The sequence below is a fragment of the Gambusia affinis genome, linkage group LG13, assembly GCF_019740435.1.
Source record: "Gambusia affinis linkage group LG13, SWU_Gaff_1.0, whole genome shotgun sequence".
Classification (NCBI taxonomy): domain Eukaryota; kingdom Metazoa; phylum Chordata; class Actinopteri; order Cyprinodontiformes; family Poeciliidae; genus Gambusia; species Gambusia affinis.
In genome coordinates, this window is record NC_057880.1 from 2144431 (window position 1) to 2153036 (window position 8606).

An 8606-nucleotide genomic window follows, 5' to 3' on the forward strand; every position below is an offset into this window, starting at 1 on the left:
CCATCTCGGTCTGCGCAGGCCTCAGCCTGGGAATACGGAGAGAGAGAGAGAGAGAAAAAGAGGTAGTTTACATGCAGGATGTGGGATCGTTTCTGCTGAAGTGGTACACTCTTATCTGCTGCTGACTTTTACTGACAGGCCCTGGAAGGGAACGGTAGTGAGTCCTGGAGGAGGAAAATTCTGTTCTCAAACAGAAAAAAACAATAAGAATACTGATCACTTAGAATATAGAATAACTGCTGCTGCTGAGCTTTTTTAGCATTTGGGCAAAAACCAGATATAAACATTTCACAAAAAAATTACAGGCTTTTTTTTTTACACTAGCAGCCATAAAATTGCGCAAATTGAAATTTTGAAAATAAACTTGCTTTAAGAAAACATGCCAAATTAAAAACACTCATATTTTTCAATAAGAAATTTTTGGGCAATAGTGATGTGCTTTTTTTTTGGTCATATCAAAGTTTGTGCATTTTGAAAAACTGCAATGGAAATACTTTTTTCACATCAGCCAAATCATTTGAAACCAGATGTTACTACTGGCAGAAATGACAAAGAAGACGACAGGAAGTGGTAGCAGGATGAAGACGACATGTTTTTCAATGACTGATCACATGAACAAACTTATTCACATGTGATCTGGATTTTGTTTCTTATTTAGCTGAAAAACCACATATGTGTAATTGTGGTTTTTATGTTGTTGTTTTTTAGATTATCAGAATATTGACAAAGTTTTATACACATTTGTTATGGAAATGCAGAGACTGTGAGTTAAACTTGGTTCAGTTAGGATTACCAAAAGTAGTTTTAGTTGCTAAATACCGGAATTTTTAAAGATTTGTTTTATTTCATTCCCTCAACAAAGAATATAAATTGTTAATATGACAACTGAAAAAAATCACAAGTAAAACAAGGAGCAGAAAGAAGCATTAACTCATATTTATATGAGTATTGACAAAGAGCTGGTCAGGAGAATATTAGAGCCATATTTCAAATACAAGAAATGGAAACTTATCCAATGGCATTTTGCTTCTTTGTAATAATTTTCACCTTTTTTCAGAAAGAGATTTAGAATGATTTAACTCACTCTCTATGTTGTTCCATAAACTGACATCTTTATTTTCCATCATCACTCTTAATCTATTTTAAAAATATTTTAAAGTTATTTTTGCCTTCTGTTTTTACAAAATCTGTTTTGAATATTGTTTGGTAAGAAAAATTGTGCCCTTTGCACATAAGGTTTAATACATTATATGTATGTATATACAGTTCTATAAGTTTAAATAAGTTGATCAGTATCATCCTATCATGTTTTATGGCCAAATTTCAGAGCTTTGAATACAGTAATGGGATTACTTCCCATCACTGTTTTGTGTGTTCAAAGAGATTTAAAAAGTTGTCTGCATATAAATGTTTTTCTTTTTCATTTAATTTTTGTCTCGACACAAATATGATGGTTCGATTTCATTTCAGTCTAGTCAAATCATGAGCCCAGGTGAAGCTGTGGAAGAGTCCAGCTGGAGGCTCTCTCAGCAGCCATGTAATCAGAAGTCTGTTTGCTACAGGAGCAGAACAGATGGATGGAAATTATTATCCTCGTATTTTAACAATGGTTCCCTGAGATCCACCGCCTTGCTTCATCATTTTATTCTGTTCAGTTTTATTTTCCTTTCATTTCATTGAGATCAGAAGTCCTTTAAAAGGCAGCCGCCGTGCCAATCCAAAAGCAAACCCTTGACAAACCAGAATAACAACGTTTCTAACAGCTGTCAGGAGAACAATAATAGCACTTTTTATTAGATTTTATGAAAATCATTCATGCATGTAAGTGTTTTTAGATGAAGAAGGTTTTGTGGATCAGTCCATGACTGAGATATAAGTAAAATGTATAAAATGGTTGCAATTGTTCATCATCTAAAACTGGAAAATAGCATTCCTCTAACATAATGTTTCAGGCATTTTTTCTGCTGTGTATCCATCTGAAAGTCTGAAAAAAAGTATTTTATAAATCCAAAATAGTTTTTAAAAAGACATAAATAGAAGCTAAGGGTATAAAAGGAAAAAATTACTGGTGACCTTCGCACTTACGAGTTTCTCTTGATTGCTTTCAACATCATTTTACTCAAAAAGTTTTTTGTTAAAAGTGTCCTATTTTTCTCATTTGTGCCCGGTTCCGGTCTGGTCACACTTTACAGCGACGAGAGTGTCCCTGCGGACCATTCCCCACTCCCAGTTCCATTTAGAAATCAATCATCTATAAAAGAAAGTGTGCCAAAAAGTCCTCCAACAGCAGATCTGCATCATTTAGGTCCAACAAATCGGATTTCTACCAAACAGTCTCAGGGAGAAGCACACTGAAAACGGCCTCTGTGAAAATGTAGGAAATCATGCTGGCTGCAGTCTGCTTTTAGAAATATGAAGAAAAGCTGCAGTGCAATCACTCTGCACAAGGAAATTCACAGCCTTAATATCTACACTATATTTAAGGTGGTACAAATAACCAGAAAATGCTTTACTAATAAGTCCAGTGTATTTGTATAGCACATTTCAGGAAGAATGCAGTTATGATAAAAACATAACACAATAGACAGAATGATTTTGTGTGACCCCAAACTTCAATTCAAGAATTGTAAAAAAAGTGGAGCTCCAGCTTCAGCAGACAGACACAATTTGTTTGTTGTTGGGTTTTTTTTAGGGGGAGATTTTCATAGAATATTTAAAATCTTCAAAAAAATGGAAAGTGAGCGAAATACAGAGATTGTCAAATTGCATTTTCAATCTCAGCAACATCAGCTTCTCCTTCCACTCACTGTTTTCACTCACGTCCATCTCTGCCACGGCATCTGGCACTTTGTCCTGGTCTCCCAGGAAACGGTGGGCTCTCCCCAGGTGGTCTGCACCACGTATGAATGACCTGCAGCTACGGCTGTTCGTCTACGGAAAGCCATCCAGCTCAAATATATGTGACTTTCAATACATCATGCAAGCAAAACGTAGACGTAAAAACACCTTGTCAAAGTGTTTATGTGTTAAATTCTCACATATTATTAACAGGTTGTCAACATGTTAAATCTGCAGTATGTAATTTAAAAAAAAAAAAAAAAAGGATTTTCCATATTTGTTAAAATGTCACCATAATCCTTACGGTTTGAAACAGATAATCTGTGAGAAGATCGATCTCCTCCTCCCTGACCTGCACCGCTCCCGGACCAAAACAGCCAATCAGAGCCAGGAGGCGGGTCTAACAAGGCAGCTCTTCATGTTAATTCAATATGTGGAAGGCGGCCAGCATGAGCTGAACGGGTTTGTTAACTTCCTCTGCTGCCATTGTTAAAGTTACAGGCAGACTAAAATGTTAAACCAGTGCAGAACATCAGCGTCATCATTCACAACTTCTTCTGTTCTCTGATTGGTTGGCCCGGCTGGAATTCTACAAAGAAATCCATAGAGTGGGAGAAATCCCAGGCTGAGCTGTGAAGGGAGATTTGAATGGGAAAGCAATGACCAGTCCACATTGTCACCAGAGTGCCTTCGAATATTTTTAGCTCATGCGGTTTGCTCTACCCACAGCCTGTAGAGAAAGCCCAAACCAGCACAAACCTCTTTTCTGACTGTCTTTACTTCAGTTTGATCCACCCACTCCAGCATTGTTTGGAAATCAGGAGTAGGTCTGGGGTAGGCCTGTGCCCAGCCCGGTCCGGTCCGGTCCGGTCTGGTCCGGTCTGGTCCGGTCTGGTCCGGTCCAACATGCATGCGCTCTGGGTTCATGACATAAACACGAGGTGGTTTTGTGCCTTTCATTTCACACCAGTAAGACACGACTAAAAGAAGCTGAATGTATCCACGTTTCCCCTCCCCTGCCAGCCTTTGTCCTGCATGGAAATGCACAGTTAGTAGAAATGAATAGCTCAGCGCAAGCATGGCTTCTTATTGGGTTTGGCTATACTCAATATGATAAAACAAACAAGGCATTATTATGTTTGTTTTATTGTCTCTATTGCAGAACTTAATCCACAAAACTGCCCATTATTTTGTTAGTGAAATGAGAAAACATGGAGATATAATTTAAACTTAAAGCACAAAGAGAATAAAAGTGTCAGCTGATGCAACTGCGCAATAAACCAAGCTAAAAGCTGAACAGGGAGGGAAACTTTTTCATTTGTGCAAAATAAATCAAGTGTTGCAGATGAGAAAGTTTTTTTATTTTCGGTTTATTGCAGTTTTGAAAGTTGGGGCCAAAAGGAGGAGGGAGAATTGATCAGATAAGCCTCTTACTGTGCTTCTGTTTCTCCAAAGCTCCACCGTTTTCACTCTCTTAACCAGAGAGAGAGTCACAAAGGGTCCTGACAATTTCCAGTTGTAAAAAACAAAAAAGAGAGACAATGCAAATGTGGTAATTCTGTGAGCAATGCAAATGCGGATTTGTTTTTCTGTGTTTTTTTTTTTCCTCGTTGAAATAAAACTAAGTAGGACTCCAGAAAGCTGGGTTTTAGTTCCACATGCAGGCAATGTTTCTCATGAGGATTTAAGGTTTTGGACTAAAGTGATGTGTTTATATTTAGCAGAAGCTGCTATCAGACATTTTCCCGTACAAATAACGGTGTGCTTTAACAGAATGCTGAAATTTCCTTCGGAGCAGCAGGGCAGTCAGTGCAGTGAAGCGCTGCGGGTCGCTCAGCAGAAGACCGCTGGGAGTAGTTTTTATTTAATGGGGTTGCAGCGTTGTCATCACCAAGAGGCACTTTCACATGACGGATCTGCACAAAACAAACACTTGACTGGGTTATATTAACAACATTTGAAGCAAATCATTATAATGTGAAGTTGCTCTTCACGCTATGTAATCTGGAGATGCTTTGTCTTTTATTTTCAGATTCTGTTTCGTCTCAGTCAGACCAAAGGCAGTTTGTCTGCAACTCATTTGTTTCTACAAATACCAGCAATATGAATTTGTGAGTTTCTTTATTAACCAAAAACAGTATTTTAAAGTCTATCCTCTCAGTGAAGGACTGTAGAACTGGGTGATGTGCTCCATCTTCCTGGTTTTAGTCAGAACTCCAGCAGCAGCATTCTGGATCAGCTGCAGCTGGAGGATTGGTTGTTTTATGCAGACCTGTGAAGACACTGTTGCAGTAATCAATGCGACTCCAGATAAACGCATAGATGACATTAATCCTGGAAATGTTCTTCAGGTGACAGGAGGCTGATTTTTCGAACTTCCCAAAGGGAAATTGAATGATTTATTCCTACAACAGTTAGCAAACACTGATAATCAACTGCAGCACTTTCTAAAATAACAATTCCTGTCTCTTAGGAGTTAATGAACTAATTTTCAGCTTGTCTCACTGTTTTGCAGGTGCCTACAGATAAAGATCTGTTTCCTGTGTCGGGTAAAGAGCCCTGAGATGACATTAAAAAAAAAATAAAATGGTGCTAAAATTGATTCGATCCCTTTTCACCCAGACTATCACACTAGTCTTTGACGACACGTCTAAAACTGTTGGTCTCCCAACAGCCCAGGTGTTTTTCTACTTCATTACAGAAGATTCTCTGTTTTTTAAGCCGTTTTTTAAAACTGAGACGGCACCATTTATCAACTCCTGGTTCCCTGTCATCAGGTCACAGACATGTTATCTTTTTTACCCCCTTTCCTTTTCAGTTTGGGTTTGGGCTTGTTGTTATACATTTCTCAATGTTTTTATACATTGAAAAATGTATAAAAACATCCATAATGTCCATAAAGTCTGGGGATATTGTCAAGAGTTGCCAAAGAGATGATTTTGTGTTTGAAACACCAAACACAAGTGTGAGACGTATTACACTTCTTACAGATAATATGGCTGGAATATGTATATCTCATTTAAATTCATGCTTTTTAATGTGTAAACAAACTTCTTTACATACAATTTTAATTGTATTTCCTATGTAATGGAAACACACCAATTGAGGAATTGTGTATATTTTTGTACACTAGCAGAGTATCAAAAAGGTTTTGTGCATATTTGTAATGGAAACACATGTACTGATGAAACAGGAAGACTCAACAGGACATTCCTGAAGACATTTTTTGAGTCCATGGTGGCGTCAGCCATGTTAGCGTTGTGCTAACATGCAACAGTTTGAAGATCCTTCAGTTTACCTTTAACTTGCTGCTGGTACATATGAATTCCCCAACAGTGAGAAAATACAGGACTTTCTGTTTTATTCTGCTCTAAACTCCATCATCCAAACTAACACAACATGCTGTTAAGACCCTTGAGAAGTCACTTCTAACGTACATGCTAATGCTCAATGCTAATACACATGTCGTGTATCTGCATCCTAAATCTGGATGCAGATACAGTCAAACACTCCTTCATTTGGCTCAGACACAGAGGAAAAACCAGAAGTTAACCATGGTGACTAAACAGGAGGACTGCTGGAATAGAGTGGTTATTGAACTGGTGTGATGTGAGGACATCAACGGGCTTCTTGTACTGAAAGAGAACACAGAAAGTAAAAGATAAATTTTGTGCTGACAGCCAACAAGCACGTTCCCCTCAGTGCTCCGGCTGTTTACTTCCTGTACAAGCTCCATGCTTTCTCTCCAGGCCCCTCCAGTCTTCTGATCAAGGTTTTCTACTGAAAACACCTGAGTACTGTACTGAGTTCACAACAGCCTGTCTCTGAAGAGCAGGAAAGCTGTAAGGTTTGACTGTTCCAAATCCCACCTGTAGACTTCTTCTCTAAGATATTTTCTCTTTGACCAGTACAATTTTCATCTTATTTTTCTTTCAGCTTGCATTTTATTTCTAACCCTCTATTACATCTAAAGGACTTCAAATTATATGTTTTGAAAAGTGCTCAGGAACTAAACCTTTACTTATTTACTTTCTTATGAAGCTCATCTCATAGGTGAACACACAAAATGTTACATTATGATCTACAGTATCATTTCCCTCAGGTTTTGTACTAGATTTTGAGTTTCTCTAAACTTGCTGACCTTGGCTATTTTGATGGGTCTGCAGCTGTAGAATCTATTTATCATCCACAGACTGAAAACCTACAGTGGAATTAATATTTTTTAACAGCAGCAGTTTCGATTGTATCATGATGTTTTATTCAATGCTCTGAAACTGTCCCTTGAGTAATTTAGATTCTTCTTCTTTGTTGTTATTACAGATTTTATGTTTACATGTATATTTGGAAGGTTGTATTTTTCTTTACGGACCTTTGAGTATTTTTCAGGCCAAATGTAAAATCCTCTGTTTGCTGGATGACATGGTTGTCAGTCAAAGTTTAATTTGAGTGCTGCAAACACATCATCTCCTCCTAGAGTCCATGACTGATTGTTTGACATCTACAACATGGCAGCAGGCCATGAAGGGAGAAACACTCTTTGAAGCTTGGCCACTCTTTGACATGTCAGGACAGAAAGTCAGAAACAGAAGAGGATGAACTTCCAACCGATCAGTGTGTTCCATCACCGCAACACACTGATCACCAGGGCCCAGTGTGGGAAAATCCACAGGATTTGGTTTTCTCATTAATTGCTTATTCATTTAACTGTATTGATGTTCATTTCCAGCCATTTCCTAAAATCCTTTTTTTTTCTTTGCCCATTTGTTCACGCTACTAATTAAATGCGATTGCAGTCTGTGTGAATGGTTTACGACTCCAAAACGACCAGCGAGTGCAGAAAAGTGTTGATGTCACACAGCAGCAATGGCCGCCGCCGTCTATGGATGGATTTTAGAGTTGTTGATCAATGGCAGCCAACATGATCAGAACACAAATAAGCAAAAACCTGATAGCAGCGGCCTTTAGTGGAACAGTGACTGCACCTTCACTGCTTCACTGACACGGGCTTCTTTCAGAATTTCGTAATCATAATTTTCAGCCATTGTTTACATCTGGCTTCCTCTGGCACAGAATTAAGACGGCCGTCTCATGTCACCGTCGTAAAAGTCAGAAGAAATGCGACATGCCTGTCCAACCGTCTTCCTTCTCCCCTGTATCAGATGGTAATCAGAATAAGAGAAGATCTTGTCAAACACAGATTCATCACCAGAGTCTGATGAAATCTGGAGAACTATTTGACTTCTATCTGCTGAATCATTACATTGTGAACATGTATGGGGAAATTATTCTTTCCCCAAGCTTTCATGTCTTTTGTTCTCAAAACTTCTAATACTTTTGGCTACATTTATATTTTGAAAGCAGTACTTCGTGTCTTTCTTCTCAAAACTTGTAATGATTACTGTGGTGGATGCTCCTCCCACCACCACATCGTGTTAGTATTTTTCTTTATATTATATTTTAGTTTACGTGTTTAAGCTAGTTATTTCATTTAGATATACATTTTCTAATGGGTGCACACTTTAGTTAATGTCTGTCTGAATGGTGTACTTACACTTGTGTTTCGTTTGAGGTGCTGCTGATTCAAAACAGCTGGAGGAGGAAACTTGGAGCGTACCATTTGTCTTGAAAGGAGGAGACTTGTTTCAAGTTGTTTTTAATTAGTTAATCTTGTCACTTAAATATTCACTTATTATTGTTTCTGTTAAGTAAAAGTTAGTTTTGCTTTATTTGTTTCATAGAATGCTTTAGTTAATTTTGTATTTATTTAT